The following is a 23,870-nucleotide window of genomic DNA, read 5'->3' as shown; positions in this document are numbered from 1 at the left end:
GGTCTGTGATCTATCGTCTCTGGGCTAAGCTCAATGGTCTGTGGTCTATGATATGTGATCTATGGTCTCTGGCCTAAGCTCAACGGTCTGTGATCCTGTGATCTATGGTCTCTTGCCTAAGCTCTGTGGTCTGTGAACTATGGTCTCTGGTGTAAGCTCTATGCTCTGTCATTCTCTGATCTATGGTCTCTGGCCTAAGTTCTGCGGTCTGTGGTCTATGGTCTGGGATCTATGGTCTCTGGCCTAAGATCTACAGTCTGTGGTGTATGGTCTGTGATCTATGCTCTCTGGAATAAGCTCAACGGTCTGTGATTCTGTGATCTATGGTCTCTGGCCTAAGATCTACAGTTTGTGGTCTATGGTCTGTGATCTATGGTCTCTGGAATAAGCTCAACGGTCTGTAATCCTGTGATCTATGGTCTCTAGCCTAATCTCTATTTTCTCTGATCCTGTGAATTATGGTCTCTGGCCTAAGCTCTACGGTCTGTGATCCTATGATCTATGGTCTCTAGCCTAAGCTCTACGGTCTGTGATCCTGTGATCTATGGTCTCTGGCCTAAGCGCTACGGTCTGTGATCTATGGTATCTGGCCTAACCTCTGCGGTCTGTGATCCTGTGATCTATGGTCTCTGGCCTAAGCTCTATGGTCTGTCATCCTGTAATCTGTGGTCTCCGGCCTCAGCTCTCTGGTCTGTTATCCTGTGATCTATGGTCTCTGGCTGAAGCTCGGCGGTCTGTGGTCTATGGTCTCTGGCCTAAGCTCTGGGGTCTGTGATCCTGTGCTCTATGGTCTCTGGCCTAAGCTCTATGGTCTGTGATCCTGTGATCTATGGTCTCTGGCTGAAGCTCTATGGTCTGTGGTCTATGGTCTGTGATCTATGGTCTCTGGCCTAATCTCAACGGTCTCTGATCCTGTGGTTTATGGTCTCTGGCCTAAGCTCTACGGTCTGTTATCCTGTGATCTATGGTCTCTGGCATAATCTCTGCGGTCTGTGATCTATGGTCTCTGGCCTAAGCTCAATGGTCTGATGTCCTGTGATCTATGGTCTCTGGCCTAAGCTCTATGGTCTGTGGTCTACGGTCTGTGATCTATGTTCTCTGGCCTAAGCTCTAAGTTCTGTGGTCTATGGTCTGTGATCTATCGTCTCTGGCCTAAGCTCAATGGTCTGTGGTCTATGATAAGTGATCTATGGTCTCTGGCCTGAGCTCAACGGTCTGTGATCCTGTGATCCTGTGATCTATGGTCTCTGGCTGAAGCTCTATGGCCTGTGGTCTATGGTCTGTGATCTATGGTCTCTGGCCTAAGCTCAATGGTCTGATGTCCTGTGATCTATGGTCTCTGGCCTAAGCTCTATTGTCTGTGGTCTATGGTCTGTGATCTATGTTCTCTGGCCTAAGCTCTAAGTTCTGTGGTCTATGGTCTGTGATCTATCGTCTCTGGCCTAAGCTCAATGGTCTGTGGTCTATGATAAGTGATCTATGGTCTCTGGCCTAAGCTCAACGGTCTGTGATCCTGTGATCCTGTGATCTATGGTCTCTGGCTGAAGCTCTATGGCCTGTGGTCTATGGTCTGTGATCTATGGTCTCTGGCCTAAGCTCTACGGTCTGTGATCCTGTGATCTATGGTCTCTGGCCTAAGCTCAATGGTCTGTGATCTATGGTCTCTGGTCTAAGCTCTATGGTCTGTCATCCTGTGATCTATGGTCTCTGGCCTAAGTTCTGCGGACTGTGGTCTATGGTCTGGGATCTATGGTCTCTGGCCAAAGCTCAACGGTCTGTGATTCTGTGATCTATGGTCTCTGGCCTAAGCTCTACAGTCTGTGGTCTATGGTCTGTGATCTATGGTCTTTGGAATAAGCTCAACGGTCTGTGATCCTGTGATCTATTGTTTCTGGCCTAAGCTCTATTTTCTCTGATCCTGTGATTTATGGTCTCTGGCCTACGCTCTACAGTCTGTGATCCTGTGATCTATGGTCTCTGGCCTAAGCTCTACCGTCAGTAATCCTGTGATCTATGGTCTCTGGGCTAAGCTCTATGGTCTGTGATCTATGGTCTCTGGTCTAAGCTCTATGGTCTGTCATCCTGTGATCTATGGTCTCTGGCCTAAGTTCTGCGCTCTGTGGTCTCTGGCCTAAGCTCTATGGTGTTTGATCTATGGTCTCTGGCCTAAGCACAACGGTCTGTGATCCTGTGATCTATGGTCTCTGGCCTAAGTTCAATGGTCTGTGGTCTATGGTCTCTTATTTATGGTCTCTGGCCTAAGCTCTAAGGTATGTGGTCTGTGGTCTGTGATCTATGGTCTCTGGCCTAAGCTCTATGGTCTCTGGTCTATGGTCTGTGATCTATGGTGTCTGACCTAAGCTCAACGGTCTGTGATCCAGTGATCTATGGTCCCTGGCCTAAGTTCAACTGTCTCTGATCCTGTGATCTATGGTCTCTAGCCTAAGCTCTACGGTCTGTGATCCTGCGATCCATGGTCTCTGGCCTAAGTTCTACAGTTTGTGGTCTATGCTCTGTGATCTATGGTCTCTGGAATAAGCTCAACGGTCTGTGATCCTGTGATCTATGGTCTCTGGCCTAAGTTCTACAGTTTGTGGTCTATGGTCTGTGATCTATGGTCTCTAGCCTAAGCTCTATTTTCTCTGATCCTGTGATTTATGGTCTCTGGCCTAAGCTCTACGGTCTGTGATCCTGTGATCTATGGTCTCTGGCCTAAGCTCTACGGTCTGTGATCCTGTCATCTATGGTCTCTGGCTTCAGCTCTATGGTCTGTGATCTATGGTCTCTGGTCTAAGCTCTATGGTCTGTCATCCTGTGATCTATGGTCTCTGGCCTATGTTCTGCGCTCTGTGGTCTATGGTCTGGGATCTATGGTCTCTGGCCTAAGCTCTATGGTCTTTGATCTATGGTCTCTGGCCTAAGCTCAATGGTCTGTGATCCTGTGATCTATGGTCTCTGGCCTAAGTTCTATGGTCTGTTGTCTATGGTCTCTTATCTATGGTCTCTGGCCTAAGCTCTACGGTCTATTGTCTGTGGTCTGTAATCTATGGTCCCTGGCCTAAGCTCTACGGTCTCTGGTCTATGGTCTGTGATCTATGGTGCCTGGCCTAAGCTCAACGGTCTGTGATCCAGTGATCTATGGTCTCTGGCCTAAGTTCAACGGTCTGTGATCCTGTGATCCTAGGTCTCTAGCCTAAGCTCTACGGTCTGTGGTCTATGGTCTGTGATCTATCGTCTCTGGCCTAAGCTCTGCGGTCTGTGGTCTATGGTCTGTGATCTATGGTCTCTGACCTAAGCTCTATGGTCTGTGGTCTATGGTCTGTGATCTATCGTCTCTGGGCTAAGCTCAATGGTCTGTGGTCTATGATATGTGATCTATGGTCTCTGGCCTAAGCTCAACGGTCTGTGATCCTGTGATCTATGGTCTCTTGCCTAAGCTCTGTGGTCTGTGAACTATGGTCTCTGGTGTAAGCTCTATGCTCTGTCATTCTCTGATCTATGGTCTCTGGCCTAAGTTCTGCGGTCTGTGGTCTATGGTCTGGGATCTATGGTCTCTGGCCTAAGCTCAACGGTCTGTGATCCCGTGATCTATGGTCTCTGGCCTAAGATCTACAGTCTGTGGTGTATGGTCTGTGATCTATGCTCTCTGGAATAAGCTCAACGGTCTGTGATTCTGTGATCTATGGTCTCTGGCCTAAGATCTACAGTTTGTGGTCTATGGTCTGTGATCTATGGTCTCTGGAATAAGCTCAACGGTCTGTAATCCTGTGATCTATGGTCTCTAGCCTAATCTCTATTTTCTCTGATCCTGTGAATTATGGTCTCTGGCCTAAGCTCTACGGTCTGTGATCCTATGATCTATGGTCTCTAGCCTAAGCTCTACGGTCTGTGATCCTGTGATCTATGGTCTCTGGCCTAAGCGCTACGGTCTGTGATCTATGGTATCTGGCCTAACCTCTGCGGTCTGTGATCCTGTGATCTATGGTCTCTGGCCTAAGCTCTATGGTCTGTCATCCTGTAATCTGTGGTCTCCGGCCTCAGCTCTCTGGTCTGTTATCCTGTGATCTATGGTCTCTGGCTGAAGCTCGGCGGTCTGTGGTCTATGGTCTCTGGCCTAAGCTCTGGGGTCTGTGATCCTGTGCTCTATGGTCTCTGGCCTAAGCTCTATGGTCTGTGATCCTGTGATCTATGGTCTCTGGCTGAAGCTCTATGGTCTGTGGTCTATGGTCTGTGATCTATGGTCTCTGGCCTAATCTCAACGGTCTCTGATCCTGTGGTTTATGGTCTCTGGCCTAAACTCTACGGTCTGTTATCCTGTGATCTATGGTCTCTGGCATAATCTCTGCGGTCTGTGATCTATGGTCTCTGGCCTAAGCTCAATGGTCTGATGTCCTGTGATCTATGGTCTCTGGCCTAAGCTCTATGGTCTGTGGTCTACGGTCTGTGATCTATGTTCTCTGGCCTAAGCTCTAAGTTCTGTGGTCTATGGTCTGTAATCTATCGTCTCTGGCCTAAGCTCAATGGTCTGTGGTCTATGATAAGTGATCTATGGTCTCTGGCCTGAGCTCAACGGTCTGTGATCCTGTGATCCTGTGATCTATGGTCTCTGGCTGAAGCTCTATGGCCTGTGGTCTATGGTCTGTGATCTATGGTCTCTGGCCTAAGCTCAATGGTCTGATGTCCTGTGATCTATGGTCTCTGGCCTAAGCTCTATTGTCTGTGGTCTATGGTCTGTGATCTATGTTCTCTGGCCTAAGCTCTAAGTTCTGTGGTCTATGGTCTGTGATCTATCGTCTCTGGCCTAAGCTCAATGGTCTGTGGTCTATGATAAGTGATCTATGGTCTCTGGCCTAAGCTCAACGGTCTGTGATCCTGTGATCCTGTGATCTATGGTCTCTGGCTGAAGCTCTATGGCCTGTGGTCTATGGTCTGTGATCTATGGTCTCTGGCCTAAGCTCTACGGTCTGTGATCCTGTGATCTATGGTCTCTGGCCTAAGCTCAATGGTCTGTGATCTATGGTCTCTGGTCTAAGCTCTATGGTCTGTCATCCTGTGATCTATGGTCTCTGGCCTAAGTTCTGCGGACTGTGGTCTATGGTCTGGGATCTATGGTCTCTGGCCAAAGCTCAACGGTCTGTGATTCTGTGATCTATGGTCTCTGGCCTAAGCTCTACAGTCTGTGGTCTATGGTCTGTGATCTATGGTCTTTGGAATAAGCTCAACGGTCTGTGATCCTGTGATCTATTGTTTCTGGCCTAAGCTCTATTTTCTCTGATCCTGTGATTTATGGTCTCTGGCCTACGCTCTACAGTCTGTGATCCTGTGATCTATGGTCTCTGGCCTAAGCTCTACCGTCAGTAATCCTGTGATCTATGGTCTCTGGGCTAAGCTCTATGGTCTGTGATCTATGGTCTCTGGTCTAAGCTCTATGGTCTGTCATCCTGTGATCTATGGTCTCTGGCCTAAGTTCTGCGCTCTGTGGTCTCTGGCCTAAGCTCTATGGTGTTTGATCTATGGTCTCTGGCCTAAGCACAACGGTCTGTGATCCTGTGATCTATGGTCTCTGGCCTAAGTTCAATGGTCTGTGGTCTATGGTCTCTTATTTATGGTCTCTGGCCTAAGCTCTAAGGTATGTGGTCTGTGGTCTGTGATCTATGGTCTCTGGCCTAAGCTCTATGGTCTCTGGTCTATGGTCTGTGATCTATGGTGTCTGACCTAAGCTCAACGGTCTGTGATCCAGTGATCTATGGTCCCTGGCCTAAGTTCAACTGTCTCTGATCCTGTGATCTATGGTCTCTAGCCTAAGCTCTACGGTCTGTGATCCTGCGATCCATGGTCTCTGGCCTAAGTTCTACAGTTTGTGGTCTATGCTCTGTGATCTATGGTCTCTGGAATAAGCTCAACGGTCTGTGATCCTGTGATCTATGGTCTCTGGCCTAAGCTCTATTTTCTCTGATCCTGTGATTTATGGTCTCTGGCCTAAACTCTACGGTCTGTGATCCTGTGATCTATGGTCTCTGGCCTAAGCTCAATGGTCTGTGATCTATGGTCTCTGGTCTAAGCTCTATGGTCTGTCATCCTGTGATCTATGGTCTCTGGCCTAAGTTCTGCGCTCTGTGGTCTCTGGCCTAAGCTCTATGGTGTTTGATCTATGGTCTCTGGCCTAAGCTCAACGGTATGTGATCCTGTGATCTGCGGTCTCTGGCCTAAGTTCAATGGTCTGTGGTCTATGGTCTCTTATCTATGGTCTCTGGCCTAAGCTCTAAGGTCTGTGGTCTGTGGTCTGTGATCTATGGTCTCTGGCCTAAGCTCTATTGTCTCTGGTCTATGGTCTGTGATCTATGGTGTCTGGCCTAAGCTCAACGGTCTGTGATCCTGTGATCTATGGTCTCTGGCTTAAGTTCAACTGTCTGTGATCCTGCGATCTATGGTCTCTGGCCTAAGCTCAACGGTCTGTGATCCTGTGATCTATGGTCTCTGGCCTAAGATCTATGGTCTGTCATCCTGTAATCTATGGTCTCTGGCCTAAGCTCTCTAGTCTGTCATCCTGTAATCTATGGTCTCTGGCCTAAGCTCTATGTTCTATCGTCTATGGTCTGTGATCTATGGTCTCTGGAATAAGCTCAACGGTCTGTGATCCTGTGATCAATGGTCTCTGGCCTAAGTTCTACTGTTTGTGGTCTATGGTCTGTGATCTATGGTCTCTGGAATAAGCTCAACGGTCAGTGATCCTGTGATCTATGGTCTCTGGCCTAAGCTCTATTTTCTCTGATCCTGTGATTTATGGTCTCTGGCCTAAGCTCTATGGTCTGTGATCCTGTGATCTATGGTCTCTGGCCTAAGCTCTACGGTCTGAAATCCTGTGATCTATGGTCTCTGGCCTAAACTCTATGGTGTTTCATCTATGGTCTCTGGCCTAAGCTCTATGGTCTGTGGTTTAACGTCTGTGATCTATGGTCTCTGGCCTAAGCTCTATGGTCTGTGGTTTATGGTCGGTGATCTATGGTCTCTGGCCTAAGAACGGTCTGTGATCCTGGGATCTATGGTCTCCGGCCTAAGCTCTATGGTCTGTGGTCTATGGTCTGTGATCTATGATCTCTGGCCTAAGCTCTATGGTCTGTGGTCTATGGTCTGTGATCTATCGTCTCTGGCCTAAGCTCAATGGTCTGTGGTCTATGATATGTGATCTATGGTCTCTGGCCTAAGCTCAACGGTCCGTGATCCTGTGATCTATGGTCTCTGGCTGAAGCTCTATGGCCTGTGGTCTATGGTCTGTGGTCTATGGTCTCTGGCCTAAGCTCTACGGTCTCTGATCCTGTGATCTATGGTCTCTGGCCTAAGTTCTATGATCTGTGATCTATGGTCTCTGGTCTAAGTTCTGCGGTCTATGGTCTATGGTCTGGGATCTATGGTCTCTGGCCTAAGTTCAACGGTCTGTGATCCTGTGATCTATGGTCTCTGGCCTAAGTTCTACAGTTTGTGGTCTATGGTCTGTGATATATGGTCTCTGGAATAAGCTCAACGGTCTGTAATCCTGTGATCTATGGTCTCTAGCTTAAGCTCTATTTTCTCTGATCCTGTGATGTATGGTCTCTGGCCTAAGCTCTACGGTCTGTGATCCTGTGATCTATGGTCTCTGGCCTAAGCTCTCTAGTCTGTCATCCTGTAATCTATGGTCTCTGGCCTAAGCTCTATGTTCTATCGTCTATGGTCTGTGATCTATGGTCTCTGGAATAAGCTCAACGGTCTGTGATCCTGTGATCTATGGTCTCTGGCCTAAGTTCTACTGTTTGTGGTCTATGGTCTGTGATCTATGGTCTCTGGAATAAGCTCAACGGTCAGTGATCCTGTGATCTATGGTCTCTGGCCTAAGCTCTATTTTCTCTGATCCTGTGATTTATGGTCTCTGCCCTAAGCTCTATGGTTTGTGATCCTGTGATCTATGGTCTCTGGCCTAAGCTCTACGGTCTGAAATCCTGTGATCTATGGTCTCTGGCCTAAGCTCTATGGTGTTTGATCTATGGTCTCTGGCCTAAGCTCAAGGGTCTGTGATCCTGTGATCTATGGTCTCTGGCCTAAGTTCTATTGTCTGTGGTCTATGGTCTGTGATCTATGGTCTCTGTAATAAGCTCAACGGTCTGTGATCCTGTGATCTATGGTCTCTGGCCTAAGCTCTATGGTCTGTGGTTTAACGTCTGTGATCTATGGTCTCTGGCCTAAGCTCTATGGTCTGTGGTTTATGGTCGGTGATCTATGGTCTCTGGCCTAAGCTCAACGGTCTGTGATCCTGGGATCTATGGTCTCCGGCCTAAGCTCTATGGTCTGTGGTCTATGGTCTGTGATCTATGGTCTCTGGCCTAAGCTCTATGGTCTGTGGTCTATGGTCTGTGATCTATCGTCTCTGGCCTAAGCTCAATGGTCTGTGGTCTATGATATGTGATCTATGGTCTCTGGCCTAAGCTCAACGGTCCGTGATCCTGTGATCTATGGTCTCTGGCTGAAGCTCTATGGCCTGTGGTCTATGGTCTGTGGTCTATGGTCTCTGGCCTAAGCTCTACGGTCTCTGATCCTGTGATCTATGGTCTCTGGCCTAAGTTCTATGATCTGTGATCTATGGTCTCTGGTCTAAGTTCTGCGTTCTATGGTCTATGGTCTGGGATCTATGGTCTCTGGCCTAAGTTCAACGGTCTGTGATCCCGTGATCTATGGTCTCTGGCCAAAGTTCTACAGTTTGTGGTCTATGGTCTGTGATATATGGTCTCTGGAATAAGCTCAACGGTCTGTAATCCTGTGATCTATGGTCTCTAGCCTAAGCTCTATTTTCTCTGATCCTGTGATGTATGGTCTCTGGCCTAAACTCTACGGTCTGTGATCCTGTGATCTATGGTCTCTGGCCTAAGCTCTACGGTCTGTGATCCTGTGATCTATGGTCTCTGGCCTAAGCTCTATGGTCTGTGATCTATGGTCTCTGGTCTCAGCTCTATGGTCTTTCATCCTGTGATCTCTGGTCTCTGGCCTAAGTTCTGCGCTCTGTGGTTTATGGTCTGGGATCTATGGTCTCTGACCTAAGCTCTATGGTCTTTGATCTATGGTCTCTGGCCTAAGCTCAACGCTCTGTGATCCTGTGATCTATGGTCTCTGGCCTAAGTTCTATGGTCTGTGGTCTATGGTCTGTGATCTATGGTCTCTGGCCTAAGCTCTACGGTCTCTGGTCTGTCGTCTGTGATCTATGGTCTCTGGCCTAAGCTCAATGGTCTGTGATCCTGTGATCTATGGTCTCTGTCCTAAGCTCTATGGTCTGTGGTCTATGGTCTCTTATTTATGGTCTCTGGCCTAAGCTCTACGGTCTGTGATCCTGTGATCTATGGTCTCTGGCATAAGCTCTCCGGTCTGTGATCTATGGTCTCAGGTCTAAGCTCTATGGTCTGTCATCCTGTGATCTATGGTTTCTGCCCTAAGCTCTACGGTCTGTGGTCTATGGTCTGTGATCTATGGTCTCTGGCCTAAGCTCAATGGTCTGATGTCCTGTGATCTATGGTCTCTGGCCTAAGCTCTATGGTCTGTGGTCTATGGTCTGTGATCTATCGTCTCTGGCCCAAGCTCAGTGGTCTGTGGTCTATGATATGTGATCTATGGTCTCTGGCCTAAGCTCAATTTTCTCTGATCCTGTGATTTATGGTCTCTGGCCTAAGCTCTACGGTCTATGATCCTGTGATCTATGGTCTCTGGCCTAAGTTCCATAGGCTGTCATCCTGTCATCTATGGTCTCTGGCCTAAGCTCTGCGGTCTATGGTCTATGGTCTGGGATCTATGGTCTCTGGCCTAAGCTCAACGGTCTGTGATCCTGTGATCTATGGTCTCTGGCCTAAGCTCTACAGTCTGTGGTCTATGGTCTGTGATCTATGGTCTCTAGCCTAAGCTCTATTTTCTCTTATCCTGTCATTTATGGTCTCTGGCCTAAGCTCTACGGTCTGTGATCCTGTGATCTATGGTCTCTGGCCTAAGCTCTACGGTCTGTGATCCTGTGATCTATGGTCTCTGGCTTCAGCTCTATGGTCTGTGATCTATGGTCTCTGGTCTAAGCTCTATGGTCTGTCATCCTGTGATCTATGGTCTCTGGCCTAAGTTCTGCGCTCTGTGGTCTATGGTCTGGGATCTATGGACTCTGGCCTAAGCTCTATGGTCTTTGATCTATGGTCTCTGGCCTAAGCTCAACGGTCTGTGGTCTATGGTCTGTGATCTATCGTCTCTGGCCTAAGCTCTGCGGTCTGTGGTCTATAGTCTGTGATATATGGTCTCTGACATAAGCTCTATGGTCTGTGGTCTATGGTCTGTGACCTATCGTCTCTGGCCTAAGCTCAATGGTCTGTGGTCTATGATATGTGATCTATGGTCTCTGGCCTAAGCTCAACGGTCTGTGATCCTGTGATCTATGGTCTCTTGCCTAAGCTCTGTGGTCTGTGATCTATGGTCTCTGGTCTAAGATCTATGGTCTGTCATCCTCTGATCTATGGTCTCTGGCCTAAGTTCTGCGGTCTGTGGTCTATGCTCTGGGATCTATGGTCTCTGGCCTAAGCTCAACGGTCTGTGATCCCGTGATCTATGGTCTCTGGCATAGCTCTACAGTCTCTGGTCTGTGGTCTGTGATCTATGGTCTCTGGCCTAAGCTCAACGGTCTGTGATCCTGTGATCTATGGTCTCTGGCCTAAACTCTATGGTCTGTCATTCTGTAATCTATGGTCTCTGGCCTAAATTCTATGGTCTGTGGTCTATGGTCTGTGATCTATGGTCTCTGTAATAAGCTCAACGGTCTGTGATCCTGTGATCTATGGTCTCTGGCCTAAGCTCTATGGTCTGTGGTTTATGGTCGGTGATCTATGGTCTCTGGCCTAAGCTCAAGGGTCTGTGATCCTGTGATCTATGGTCTCTGGCCTAAGTTCTATGGTCTGTGGTCTATGGTCTGTGATCTATGGTCTCTGGCCTAAGCTCTACCGTCTGTGATCCTGTGATCTATGGTCTCTGGCCTAAGCTCTGCGGTCTGTGGTCTATGGTCTGGGATCTATGGTCTCTGGCCTAAGCTTAACGGTCTGTGATCCCGTGATCTATGGTCTCTGGCCTAAGCTCTACAGTCTGTGGTCTATGGTCTGTGATCTATGGTCTCCAGCCTAAGCTCTATTTTCCCTGATCCTGTGATTTATGGTCTCTGGCCTAAGCTCTACGGTCTGTGATCCTGTGATCTATGGTCTCTGGCCTAAGCTCTACGGTCTGTGATCCTGTGATCTATGGTCTCTGGCTTCAGCTCTATGGTCTGTGATCTATGGTCTCTGGTCTAAGCTCTATGGTCTGTCATCCTGTGATCTATGGTCTCTGGCCTAAGTTCTGCGCTCTGTGGTCTATGGTCTGGGATCTATGGTCTCTGGCCTAAGCTCAATGGTCTGTGATCCTGTGATCTATGGTCTCTGGCCTAAGATCTATGGTCTGTGGTCTATGGTCTCTTATCTATGGTCTCTGGCCTAAGCACTACGGTCTGTGGTCTATGGTCTGGGATCTATGGTCTCTGGCCTAAGCTCAACGGTCTGTGATCCCGTGATCTATGGTCTCTGGCATAGCTCTACAGTCTGTGGTCTATGGTCTGTGATATATGGTCTCTGGCCTAAGCTCAATGGTCTGATGTCCTGTGATCTATGGTCTCTGGCCTAAGATCTACAGTTTGTGGTCTATGGTCTGTGATCTATGGTCTCTGGAATAAGCTCAACGGTCTGTAATCCTGTGATCTATGGTCTCTAGCCTAATCTCTATTTTCTCTGATCCTGTGAATTATGGTCTCTGGCCTAAGCTCTACGGTCTGTGATCCTATGATCTATTGTCTCTGGCCTAAGCTCTACGGTCTGTGATCCTGTGATCTATGGTCTCTGGCCTAAGCTCTACGGTCTGTGATCTATGGTCTGTGATCTATGGTATCTGGCCTAACCTCTGCGGTCTGTGATCCTGTGATCTATGGTCTCTGGCCTAAGCTCTATGGTCTGTCATCCTGTAATCTATGGTCTCTGGCCTAAGCTCTCTAGTCTGTTATCCTGTGATCTATGGTCTCTGGCTGAAGCTCGGCGGTCTGTGGTCTATGGTCTCTGGCCTAAGCTCTGGGGTCTGTGATCCTGTGATCTATGGTCTCTGGCCTAAGCTCTATGGTCTGTGATCCTGTGATCTATGGTCTCTGGCTGAAGCTCTATGGTCTGTGGTCTATGGTCTGTGATCTATGGTCTCTGGCCTAATCTCAACGGTCTCTCATCCTGTGGTTTATGGTCTCTGGCCTAAGCTCTACGGTCTGTTATCCTGTGATCTATGGTCTCTGGCATAAGCTCTGCGGTCTGTGATCTATGGTCTCAGGTCTAAGTTTTACGGTCTGTCATCCTGTGATCTATGGTTTCTGCCCTAAGCTCTACGGTCTGTGGTCTATGGTCTGTGATCTATGGTCTCTGGCCTAAGCTCAATGGTCTGATGTCCTGTGATCTATGGTCTCTGGCCTAAGCTCTATGGTCTGTGGTCTATGGTCTGTGATCAATGTTCTCTGGCCTAAGCTCTAAGGTCTGTGGTCTATGGTCTGTGATCTATCGTCTCTGGCCTAAGCTCAATGGTCTGTGGTCTATGATATGTGATCTATGGTCTCTGGCCTAAGCTCAACGGTCTGTGATCCTGTGATCCTGTGATCTATGGTCTCTGGCTGAAGCTCTATGGCCTGTGGTCTATGGTCTGTGATCTATGGTCTCTGGCCTAAGCTCTACGGTCTGTGATCCTGTGATCTATGGTCTCTGGCCTAAGCTCTATGGTCTGTGATCTATGGTCTCTGGTCTAAGCTCTATGGTCTGTCATCCTGTGATCTATGGTCTCTGGCCTAAGTTCTGCGGTCTGTGGTCTATGGTCTGGGATCTATGGTCTCTGGCTTAAGCTCAACGGTCTGTGATTCTGTGATCTATGGTCTCTGGCCTAAGCTCTACAGTCTGTGGTCTATGGTCTGTGATCTATGGTCCCTGGAATAAGCTCAACGGTCTGTGATCCTGTGATCTATGGTCTCTGGCCTAAGTTCTACAGTTTGTGGTCTATGGTCTGTGATCTATGGTCTCTAGAATAAGCTCAACGGTCTGTGATCCTGTGATCTATGGTCTCTGGCCTAAGCTCTATTTTCTCTGATCCTGTGATTTATGGTCTCTGGCCTAAGTTCTACAGTCTGTGATCCTGTGATCTATGGTCTGTGGCCTAAGCTCTACGGTCTGTAATCCTGTGATCTATGGTCTCTGGCCTAAGCTCTATGGTCTGTGATCTATGGTCTCTGGTCTAAGCTCTATGGTCTGTCATCCTGTGATCTATGGTCTCTGGCCTAAGTTCTGCGCTCTGTGGTCTCTGGCCTAAGCTCTATGGTGTTTGATCTATGGTCTCTGGCCTAAGCTCAACGGTCTGTGATCCTGTGATCTATGGTCTCTGGCCTAAGTTCTATGGTCTGTGGTCTATGGTCTCTTATTTATTGTCTCTGGCCTAACCTCTAAGGTCTGTGGTCTGTGGTCTGTGATCTATGGTCTCTGGCCTAAGCTCTATGGTCTCTGGTCTATGGTCTGTGATCTATGGTGTCTGACCTAAGCTCAATGGTCTGTGATCCAGTGATCTATGGTCCCTGGCCTAAGTTCAACTGTCTCTGATCCTGTGATCTATGGTCTCTAGCCTAAGCTCTACGGTCTGTGATCCTGCGATCCATGGTCTCTGGCCTAAGCTCTGCGGTCTGTGGTCTATGGTCTGTGACCTATGGTCCCTGGAATAAGCTCAACGGTCTGTGATCCTGTGATCTATGGTCTCTGGCCTAAGCTCTACGGTCTGTAGTCCTGTGATCTATGGTCTCTGGCCTGAGCTCAATGGTCTGTGATCTCTGGTCTCTGGTCTAAGCTCTATGGTCTGTCATCCTGTGATCTATGGTCTCTGGCCTAAGTTCTGCGCTCTGTGGTCTCTGGCCTAAGCTCTATGGTGTTTGATCTATGGTCTCTGGCCTAAGCTCAACGGTCTGTGATCCTGTGATCTATGGTCTCTGGCCTAAGTTCAATGGTCCGTGGTCTATGGTCTCTTATCTATGGTCTCTGGCCTAAGCTCTAAGGTCTGTGGTCTGTGATCTATGGTCTCTGGCCTAAGCTCTATTGTCTCTGGTCTATGGTCTGTGATCTATGGTGTCTGGCCTAAGCTCAACGGTTTGTGATCCTGTGATCTATGGTCTCTGGCTTAAGTTCAACTGTCTGTGATCCTGCGATCTATGGTCTCTGGCCTAAGCTCAACGGTCTGTGATCCTGTGATCTATGGTCTCTTGCCTAAGATCTATGGTCTGTCATCCTGTAATCTATGGTCTCTGGCCTAAGCTCTCTAGTCTGTCATCCTGTAATCTATGGTCTCTGGCCTAAGCTCTATCTTCTATCGTCTATGGTCTGTGATCTATGGTCTCTGGAATAAGCTCAACGGTCTGTGATCCTCTGATCTATGGTCTCTGGCCTAAGTTCTACTGTTTGTGGTCTATGGTCTGTGATCTATGGTCTCTGGAATAAGCTCAACGGTCAGTGATTCTGTGATCTATGGTCTCTGGCCTAAGCTCTATTTTCTCTGATCCTGTGATTTATGGTCTCTGGCCTAAGCTCTATGGTTTGTGATCCTGTGATCTATGGTCTCTGGCCTAAGTTCTATGGTCTGTGGTCTATGGTCTCTTATTTATGGTCTCTGGCCTAAGCTCTAAGGTCTGTGGTCTGTGGTCTGTGATCTATGGTCTCTGGCCTAAGCTCTATGGTCTCTGGTCTATGGTCTGTGATCTATGGTGTCTGACCTAAGCTCAATGGTCTGTGATCCAGTGATCTATGGTCCCTGGCCTAAGTTCAACTGTCTCTGATCCTGTGATCTATGGTCTCTGGCCTAAGCTCTGCGGTCTGTGGTCTATGGTCTGTGATCTATGGTCCCTGGAATAAGCTCAACGGTCTGTGATCCTGTGATCTATGGTCTCAGGCCTAAGTTCTACAGTTTGTGGTCTATGGTCTGTGATCTATCGTCTCTGGCCTAAGCTCAATGGTCTGTGGTCTATGATATGTGATCTATGGTCTCTGGCCTAAGCTCAACGGTCTGTGATCCTGTGATCCTGTGATCTATGGTCTCTGGCTGAAGCTCTATGGCCTGTGGTCTATGGTCTGTGATCTATGGTCTCTGGCCTAAGCTCTACGGTCTGTGATCCTGTGATCTATGGTCTCTGGCCTAAGCTCTATGGTCTGTGATCTATGGTCTCTGGTCTAAGCTCTATGGTCTGTCATCCTGTGATCTATGGTCTCTGGCCTAAGTTCTGCGGTCTGTGGTCTATGGTCTGGGATCTATGGTCTCTGGCTTAAGCTCAACGGTCTGTGATTCTGTGATCTATGGTCTCTGGCCTAAGCTCTACAGTCTGTGGTCTATGGTCTGTGATCTATGGTCCCTGGAATAAGCTCAACGGTCTGTGATCCTGTGATCTATGGTCTCTGGCCTAAGTTCTACAGTTTGTGGTCTATGGTCTGTGATCTATGGTCTCTAGAATAAGCTCAACGGTCTGTGATCCTGTGATCTATGGTCTCTGGCCTAAGCTCTATTTTCTCTGATCCTGTGATTTATGGTCTCTGGCCTAAGTTCTACAGTCTGTGATCCTGTGATCTATGGTCTGTGGCCTAAGCTCTACGGTCTGTAATCCTGTGATCTATGGTCTCTGGCCTAAGCTCTATGGTCTGTGATCTATGGTCTCTGGTCTAAGCTCTATGGTCTGTCATCCTGTGATCTATGGTCTCTGGCCTAAGTTCTGCGCTCTGTGGTCTCTGGCCTAAGCTCTATGGTGTTTGATCTATGGTCTCTGGCCTAAGCTCAACGGTCTGTGATCCTGTGATCTATGGTCTCTGGCCTAAGTTCTATGGTCTGTGGTCTATGGTCTCTTATTTATTGTCTCTGGCCTAACCTCTAAGGTCTGTGGTCTGTGGTCTGTGATCTATGGTCTCTGGCCTAAGCTCTATGGTCTCTGGTCTATGGTCTGTGATCTATGGTGTCTGACCTAAGCTCAATGGTCTGTGATCCAGTGATCTATGGTCCCTGGCCTAAGTTCAACTGTCTCTGATCCTGTGATCTATGGTCTCTAGCCTAAGCTCTACGGTCTGTGATCCTGCGATCCATGGTCTCTGGCCTAAGCTCTGCGGTCTGTGGTCTATGGTCTGTGACCTATGGTCCCTGGAATAAGCTCAACGGTCTGTGATCCTGTGATCTATGGTCTCTGGCCTAAGCTCTACGGTCTGTAGTCCTGTGATCTATGGTCTCTGGCCTGAGCTCAATGGTCTGTGATCTCTGGTCTCTGGTCTAAGCTCTATGGTCTGTCATCCTGTGATCTATGGTCTCTGGCCTAAGTTCTGCGCTCTGTGGTCTCTGGCCTAAGCTCTATGGTGTTTGATCTATGGTCTCTGGCCTAAGCTCAACGGTCTGTGATCCTGTGATCTATGGTCTCTGGCCTAAGTTCAATGGTCCGTGGTCTATGGTCTCTTATCTATGGTCTCTGGCCTAAGCTCTAAGGTCTGTGGTCTGTGATCTATGGTCTCTGGCCTAAGCTCTATTGTCTCTGGTCTATGGTCTGTGATCTATGGTGTCTGGCCTAAGCTCAACGGTTTGTGATCCTGTGATCTATGGTCTCTGGCTTAAGTTCAACTGTCTGTGATCCTGCGATCTATGGTCTCTGGCCTAAGCTCAACGGTCTGTGATCCTGTGATCTATGGTCTCTTGCCTAAGATCTATGGTCTGTCATCCTGTAATCTATGGTCTCTGGCCTAAGCTCTCTAGTCTGTCATCCTGTAATCTATGGTCTCTGGCCTAAGCTCTATCTTCTATCGTCTATGGTCTGTGATCTATGGTCTCTGGAATAAGCTCAACGGTCTGTGATCCTCTGATCTATGGTCTCTGGCCTAAGTTCTACTGTTTGTGGTCTATGGTCTGTGATCTATGGTCTCTGGAATAAGCTCAACGGTCAGTGATTCTGTGATCTATGGTCTCTGGCCTAAGCTCTATTTTCTCTGATCCTGTGATTTATGGTCTCTGGCCTAAGCTCTATGGTTTGTGATCCTGTGATCTATGGTCTCTGGCCTAAGTTCTATGGTCTGTGGTCTATGGTCTCTTATTTATGGTCTCTGGCCTAAGCTCTAAGGTCTGTGGTCTGTGGTCTGTGATCTATGGTCTCTGGCCTAAGCTCTATGGTCTCTGGTCTATGGTCTGTGATCTATGGTGTCTGACCTAAGCTCAATGGTCTGTGATCCAGTGATCTATGGTCTCTGGCCTAAGCTCTGCGGTCTGTGGTCTATGGTCTGTGATCTATGGTCCCTGGAATAAGCTCAACGGTCTGTGATCCTGTGATCTATGGTCTCAGGCCTAAGTTCTACAGTTTGTGGTCTATGGTCTGTGATCTATGGTCTCTGGAATAAGCTCAACGGTCTCTGATCCTGTGATCTATGGTCTCTGGTCTAAGCTCTACGGTCTGTAGTCCTGTGATCTATGGTCTCTGGCCTAAGCTCAATGGTCTGTGATCTCTGGTCTCTGGTCTAAGCTCTATGGTCTGTGATCCTGTGATCTATGGTCTCTGGCCTAAGTTCTGCGCTCTGTGGTCTCTGGCCTAAGCTCTATGGTGTTTGATCTATGGTCTCTGGCCTAAGCTCAACGGTCTGTGATCCTGTGATCTATGGTCTCTGGCCTAAGTTCAATGGTCTGTGGTCTATGGTCTCTTATCTATGGTCTCTGGCCTAAGCTCTAAGGTCTGTGGTCTGTGGTCTGTGATCTATGGTCTCTGGCCTAAGCTCTATTGTCTCTGGTCTATGGTCTGTGATCTATGGTGTCTGGCCTAAGCTCAATGGTCTGTGATCCTGTGATCTATGGTCTCTGGCTTAAGTTCAACTGTCTGTGATCCTGCGATCTATGGTCTCTGGCCTAAGCTCAACGGTCTGTGATGTTGTGATCTATGGTCTCTTGCCTAAGATCTATGGTCTGTCATCCTGTAATCTATGGTCTCTGGCCTAAACTCTCTAGTCTGTCATCCTGTAATCTATGGTCTCTGGCCTAAGCTCTATGTTCTATCGTCTATGGTCTGTGATCTATGGTCTCTGGAATAAGCTCAACGGTCTGTGATCCTGTGATCTATGGTCTCTGGCCTAAGTTCTACTGTTTGTGGTCTATGGTCTGTGATCTGTGGTCTCTGGAATAAGCTCAACGGTCAGTGATCCTGTGATCTATCGTCTCTGGCCTAAGCTCTATTTTCTCTGATCCTGTGATTTATGGTCTCTGGCCTAAGCTCTATGGTCTGTGATCCTGTGATCTATGGTCTCTGGCCTAAGCTCTACGGTCTGAAATCCTGTGATCTATGGTCTCTAGCCTAAGCTCTATGGTGTTTGATCTATGGTCTCTGGCCTAAGCTCAAGGGTCTGTGATCCTGTGATCTATGGTCTCTGGCCTCAGTTCTATTGTCTGTGGTCTATGGTCTGTGATCTATGGTCTCTGTAATAAGCTCAACGGTCTGTGATCCTGTGATCTATGGTCTCTGGCCTAAGCTCTATGGTCTGTGGTTTAACGTCTGTGATCTATGGTCTCTGGCCTAAGCTCTATGGTCTGTGGTTTATGGTCGGTGATCTATGGTCTCTGGCCTAAGCTCAACGGTCTGTGATCCTGGGATCTATGGTCTCTGGCTGAAGCTCAATGGCCTGTGGTCTATGGTCTCTGGCCTAAGCTCTACGGTCTCTGATCCTGTGATCTATGGTCTCTGGCCTAAGTTCTATCATCTGTGATCTATGGTCTCTGGTCTAAGTTCTGCGGTCTATGGTCTATGGTCTGGGATCTATGGTCTCTGGCCTAAGTTCAACGGTCTGTGATCCCGTGATCTATGGTCTCTAGCCTAAGCTCTACATTCTGTGGTCTATGGTCTGTGATCTATACTCTCTGGAATAAGCTCAACGGTCTGTGATACTGTGATCTATGGTCTCTGGCCTAAGTTCTATGATCTGTGATCTATGGTCTCTGGTCTAAGTTCTGCGGTCTATGGTCTATGGTCTGGGATCTATGGTGTCTGGCCTAAGCTCAACGGTTTGTGATCCTGTGATCTATGGTCTCTGGCTTAAGTTCAACTGTCTGTGATCCTGCGATCTATGGTCTCTGGCCTAAGCTCAACGGTCTGTGATCCTGTGATCTATGGTCTCTTGCCTAAGATCTATGGTCTGTCATCCTGTAATCTATGGTCTCTGGCCTAAGCTCTCTAGTCTGTCATCCTGTAATCTATGGTCTCTGGCCTAAGCTCTATCTTCTATCGTCTATGGTCTGTGATCTATGGTCTCTGGAATAAGCTCAACGGTCTGTGATCCTGTGATCTATGGTCTCTGGCCTAAGTTCTACTGTTTGTGGTCTATGGTCTGTGATCTATGGTCTCTGGAATAAGCTCAACGGTCAGTGATTCTGTGATCTATGGTCTCTGGCCTAAGCTCTATTTTCTCTGATCCTGTGATTTATGGTCTCTGGCCTAAGCTCTATGGTTTGTGATCCTGTGATCTATGGTCTCTGGCCTAAGTTCTATGGTCTGTGGTCTATGGTCTCTTATTTATGGTCTCTGGCCTAAGCTCTAAGGTCTGCGGTCTGTGGTCTGTGATCTATGGTCTCTGGCCTAAGCTCTATGGTCTCTGGTCTATGGTCTGTGATCTATGGTGTCTGACCTAAGCTCAATGGTCTGTGATCCAGTGATCTATGGTCCCTGGCCTAAGTTCAACTGTCTCTGATCCTGTGATCTATGGTCTCTGGCCTAAGCTCTGCGGTCTGTGGTCTATGGTCTGTGATCTATGGTCCCTGGAATAAGCTCAACGGTCTGTGATCCTGTGATCTATGGTCTCAGGCCTAAGTTCCACAGTTTGTGGTCTATGGTCTGTGATCTATGGTCTCTGGAATAAGCTCAACGGTCTCTGATCCTGTGATCTATGGTCTCTGGTCTAAGCTCTACGGTCTGTAGTCCTGTGATCTATGGTCTCTGGCCTAAGCTCAATGGTCTGTGATCTCTGGTCTCTGGTCTAAGCTCTATGGTCTGTGATCCTGTGATCTATGGTCTCTGGCCTAAGTTCTGCGCTCTGTGGTCTCTGGCCTAAGCTCTATGGTGTTTGATCTATGGTCTCTGGCCTAAGCTCAACGGTCTGTGATCCTGTGATCTATGGTCTCTGGCCTAAGTTCAATGGTCTGTGGTCTATGGTCTCTTATCTATGGTCTCTGGCCTAAGCTCTAAGGTCTGTGGTCTGTGGTCTGTGATCTATGGTCTCTGGCCTAAGCTCTATTGTCTCTGGTCTATGGTCTGTGATCTATGGTGTCTGGCCTAAGCTCAATGGTCTGTGATCCTGTGATCTATGGTCTCTGGCTTAAGTTCAACTGTCTGTGATCCTGCGATCTATGGTCTCTGGCCTAAGCTCAACGGTCTGTGATGCTGTGATCTATGGTCTCTTGCCTAAGATCTATGGTCTGTCATCCTGTAATCTATGGTCTCTGGCCTAAGCTCTCTAGTCTGTCATCCTGTAATCTATGGTCTCTGGCCTAAGCTCTATGTTCTATCGTCTATGGTCTGTGATCTATGGTCTCTGGAATAAGTTCAACGGTCTGTGATCCTGTGATCTATGGTCTCTGCCTAAGTTCTACTGTTTGTGGTCTATGGTCTGTGATCTGTGGTCTCTGAATAAGCTCAACGGTCAGTGATCCTGTGATCTATCGTCTCTGGCCTAAGCTCTATTTTCTCTGATCCTGTGATTTATGGTCTCTGGCCTAAGCTCTATGGTCTGTGATCCTGTGATCTATGGTCTCTGGCCTAAGCTCTACGGTCTGAAATCCTGTGATCTATGGTCTCTAGCCTAAGCTCTATGGTGTTTGATCTATGGTCTCTGGCCTAAGCTCAAGGGTCTGTGATCCTGTGATCTATGGTCTCTGGCCTCAGTTCTATTGTCTGTGGTCTATGGTCTGTGATCTATGGTCTCTGTAATAAGCTCAACGGTCTGTGATCCTGTGATCTATGGTCTCTGGCCTAAGCTCTATGGTCTGTGGTTTAACGTCTGTGATCTATGGTCTCTGGCCTAAGCTCTATGGTCTGTGGTTTATGGTCGGTGATCTATGGTCTCTGGCCTAAGCTCAACGGTCTGTGATCCTGGGATCTATGGTCTCCGGCCTAAGCTCTATGGTCTGTGGTCTATGGTCTGTGACCTATGGTCTCTGGCCTAAGCTCTATGGTCTGTGGTCTATGGTCTGTGATCTATCGTCTCTGGCCTAAGCTCAATGGTCTGTGGTCTATGATATGTGATCTATGGTCTCTGGCCTAAGCTCAACGGTCTGTGATCCTGTGATCTATGGTCTCTGGCTGAAGCTCAATGGCCTGTGGTCTATGGTCTCTGGCCTAAGCTCTACGGTCTCTGATCCTGTGATCTATGGTCTCTGGCCTAAGTTCTATCATCTGTGATCTATGGTCTCTGGTCTAAGTTCTGCGGTCTATGGTCTATGGTCTGGGATCTATGGTCTCTGGCCTAAGTTCAACGGTCTGTGATCCCGTGATCTATGGTCTCTAGCCTAAGCTCTACATTCTGTGGTCTATGGTCTGTGATCTATACTCTCTGGAATAAGCTCAACGGTCTGTGATACTGTGATCTATGGTCTCTGGCCTAAGTTCTATGATCTGTGATCTATGGTCTCTGGTCTAAGTTCTGCGGTCTATGGTCTATGGTCTGGGATCTATGGTCTCTGGCCTAAGTTCAACGGTCTGTGATCCCGTGATCTATGGTCTCTAGCCTAAGCTCTACAGTCTGTGGTCTATGGTCTGTGATCTATGCTCTCTGGAATAAGCTCAACGGTCTGTGATTCTGTGATCTATGGTCTCTAGCCTAAGTTCTACAGTTTGTGGTCTATGGTCTGTGATCTATGGTCTCTGGAATAAGCTCAACGGTCTGTAATCCTGTGATCTATGGTCTCTAGCCTAAGCTCTATTTTCTCTGATCCTGTGATTTATGGTCTCTGGCCTAAGCTCTACGGTCTGTGATCCTGTGATCTATGGTCTCTGGCGTAAGCTCTATGGTCTGTGATCCTGTGATCTATGGTCTCTGGCCTAAGCTCTATGGTGTTTGATCTATGGTCTCTGGCCTAAGCTCAAGGGTCTGTGATCCTGTGATCTATGGTCTCTGGCCTAAGTTCTATGGTCTGTGGTCTATGGTCTGTGATCTATGGTCTCTGTAATAAGCTCAACGGTCTGTGATCCTGTGATCTATGGTCTCTGGCCTAAGCTCAATGGTCTGTGGTTTATGGTCGGTGATCTATGGTCTCTGGCCTAAGCTCAAGGGTCTGTGATCCTGTGATCTATGGTCTCTGGCCTAAGTTCTATGGTCTGTGGTCTATGGTCTGTGATCTATGGTCTCTGGAATAAGCTCAACGGTCTGTGATCCTGTGATTTATGGTCTCTGGCCTACGCTCTACCGTCTGTGATCCTGTGATCTATGGTCTCTGGCCTAAGCTCTGCGGTCTGTGGTCTATGGTCTGGGATCTATGGTCACTGGCCTAAGCTCTACAGTCTGTGGTCTATGGTCTGTGATCTATGGTCTCTAGCCTAAGCTCTATTTTCTCTGATCCTGTGATTTATGGTCTCTGGCCTAAGCTCTACGGTCTGTGATCCTGTGATCTATGGTCTCTGGCCTAAGCTCTACGGTCTGTGATCCTGTGATCTATGGTCTCTGGCCTAAGTTCTATGGTCTCTTATCTATGGTCTCTGGCCTAAGCACTACGGTCTGTTGTCTGTGGTCTGTGATCTATGGTCTCTGGCCTAAGCACTACGGTCTCTGGTCTATGGTCTGTGATCTATGGTGCCTCGCCTAAGCTCAACGGTCTGTGATCCAGTGATCTATGGTCTCTGGCCTAAGTTCAACGGTCTGTGATCCTGTGATCCTAGGTCTCTAGCCTAAGCTCTACGGTCTGTCATTCTGTAATCTATGGTCTCTGGCCTAAGCTCTCCAGTCTGTCATCCTGTAATCTATGGTCTCTGGCCTAAGCTCTATGTTCTGTCGTCTATGGTCTGTGATCTATGGTCTCTGGCCTAAGCTCTACAGTCTGTGGTCTATGGTCTGTGATCTATGGTCTCTGGAATAAGCTCAATGGTCTGTGATCCTGTGATCTATGGTCTCTGGCTTAAGTTCAACTGTCTGTGATCCTGTGATCTATGGTCTCTAGTCTAAGCTCTACAGTCTGTGATCCTGCGATCTATGGTCTCTGGCCTAAGCTCAATGGTCTGTGATCCTGTGATCTATGGTCTCTGGCCAAAGCTCTATGGTCTGTCATCCTGTAATCTATGGTCTCTGGCCTAAGCTCTCTAGTCTGTCATCCTGTAATCTATGGTCTCTGGCCTAAGCTCTATGTTCTATCGTCTATGGTCTGTGATCTATGGTCTCAGGCCTAAGCTCAACGGTCTGTGATCCTGTGATCTATGGTCTCTGGCCTAAGCTCTATGGTCTGTCATTCTGTAATCTATGGTCTCTGGCCTAAGCTCTCTAGTCTGTCATCCTGTAATCTATGGTCTCTGGCCTAAGCTCTATGTTCTGTCGTCTATGGTCTGTGATCTATGGTCTCTGGCCTAAGCTCTACAGTCTGTGGTCTATGGTCTGTGATCTATGGTCTCTGGAATAAGCTCAATGGTCTGTGATCCTGTGATCTATGGTCTCTGGCCTAAATTCTACTGTTTGTGGTCTATGGTCTGTGATCTATGGTCTCTGGCCTAAGCTCTGGGGTCTGTGATCCTGTGATCTATGGTCTCTGGCTGAAGCTCTATGGTC

This window comes from Mobula birostris, chromosome 9, assembly GCF_030028105.1.
Source record: "Mobula birostris isolate sMobBir1 chromosome 9, sMobBir1.hap1, whole genome shotgun sequence".
In the NCBI taxonomy this organism is placed as follows: domain Eukaryota; kingdom Metazoa; phylum Chordata; class Chondrichthyes; order Myliobatiformes; family Myliobatidae; genus Mobula; species Mobula birostris.
Note: the sequence above shows the minus strand (reverse complement) of the source record.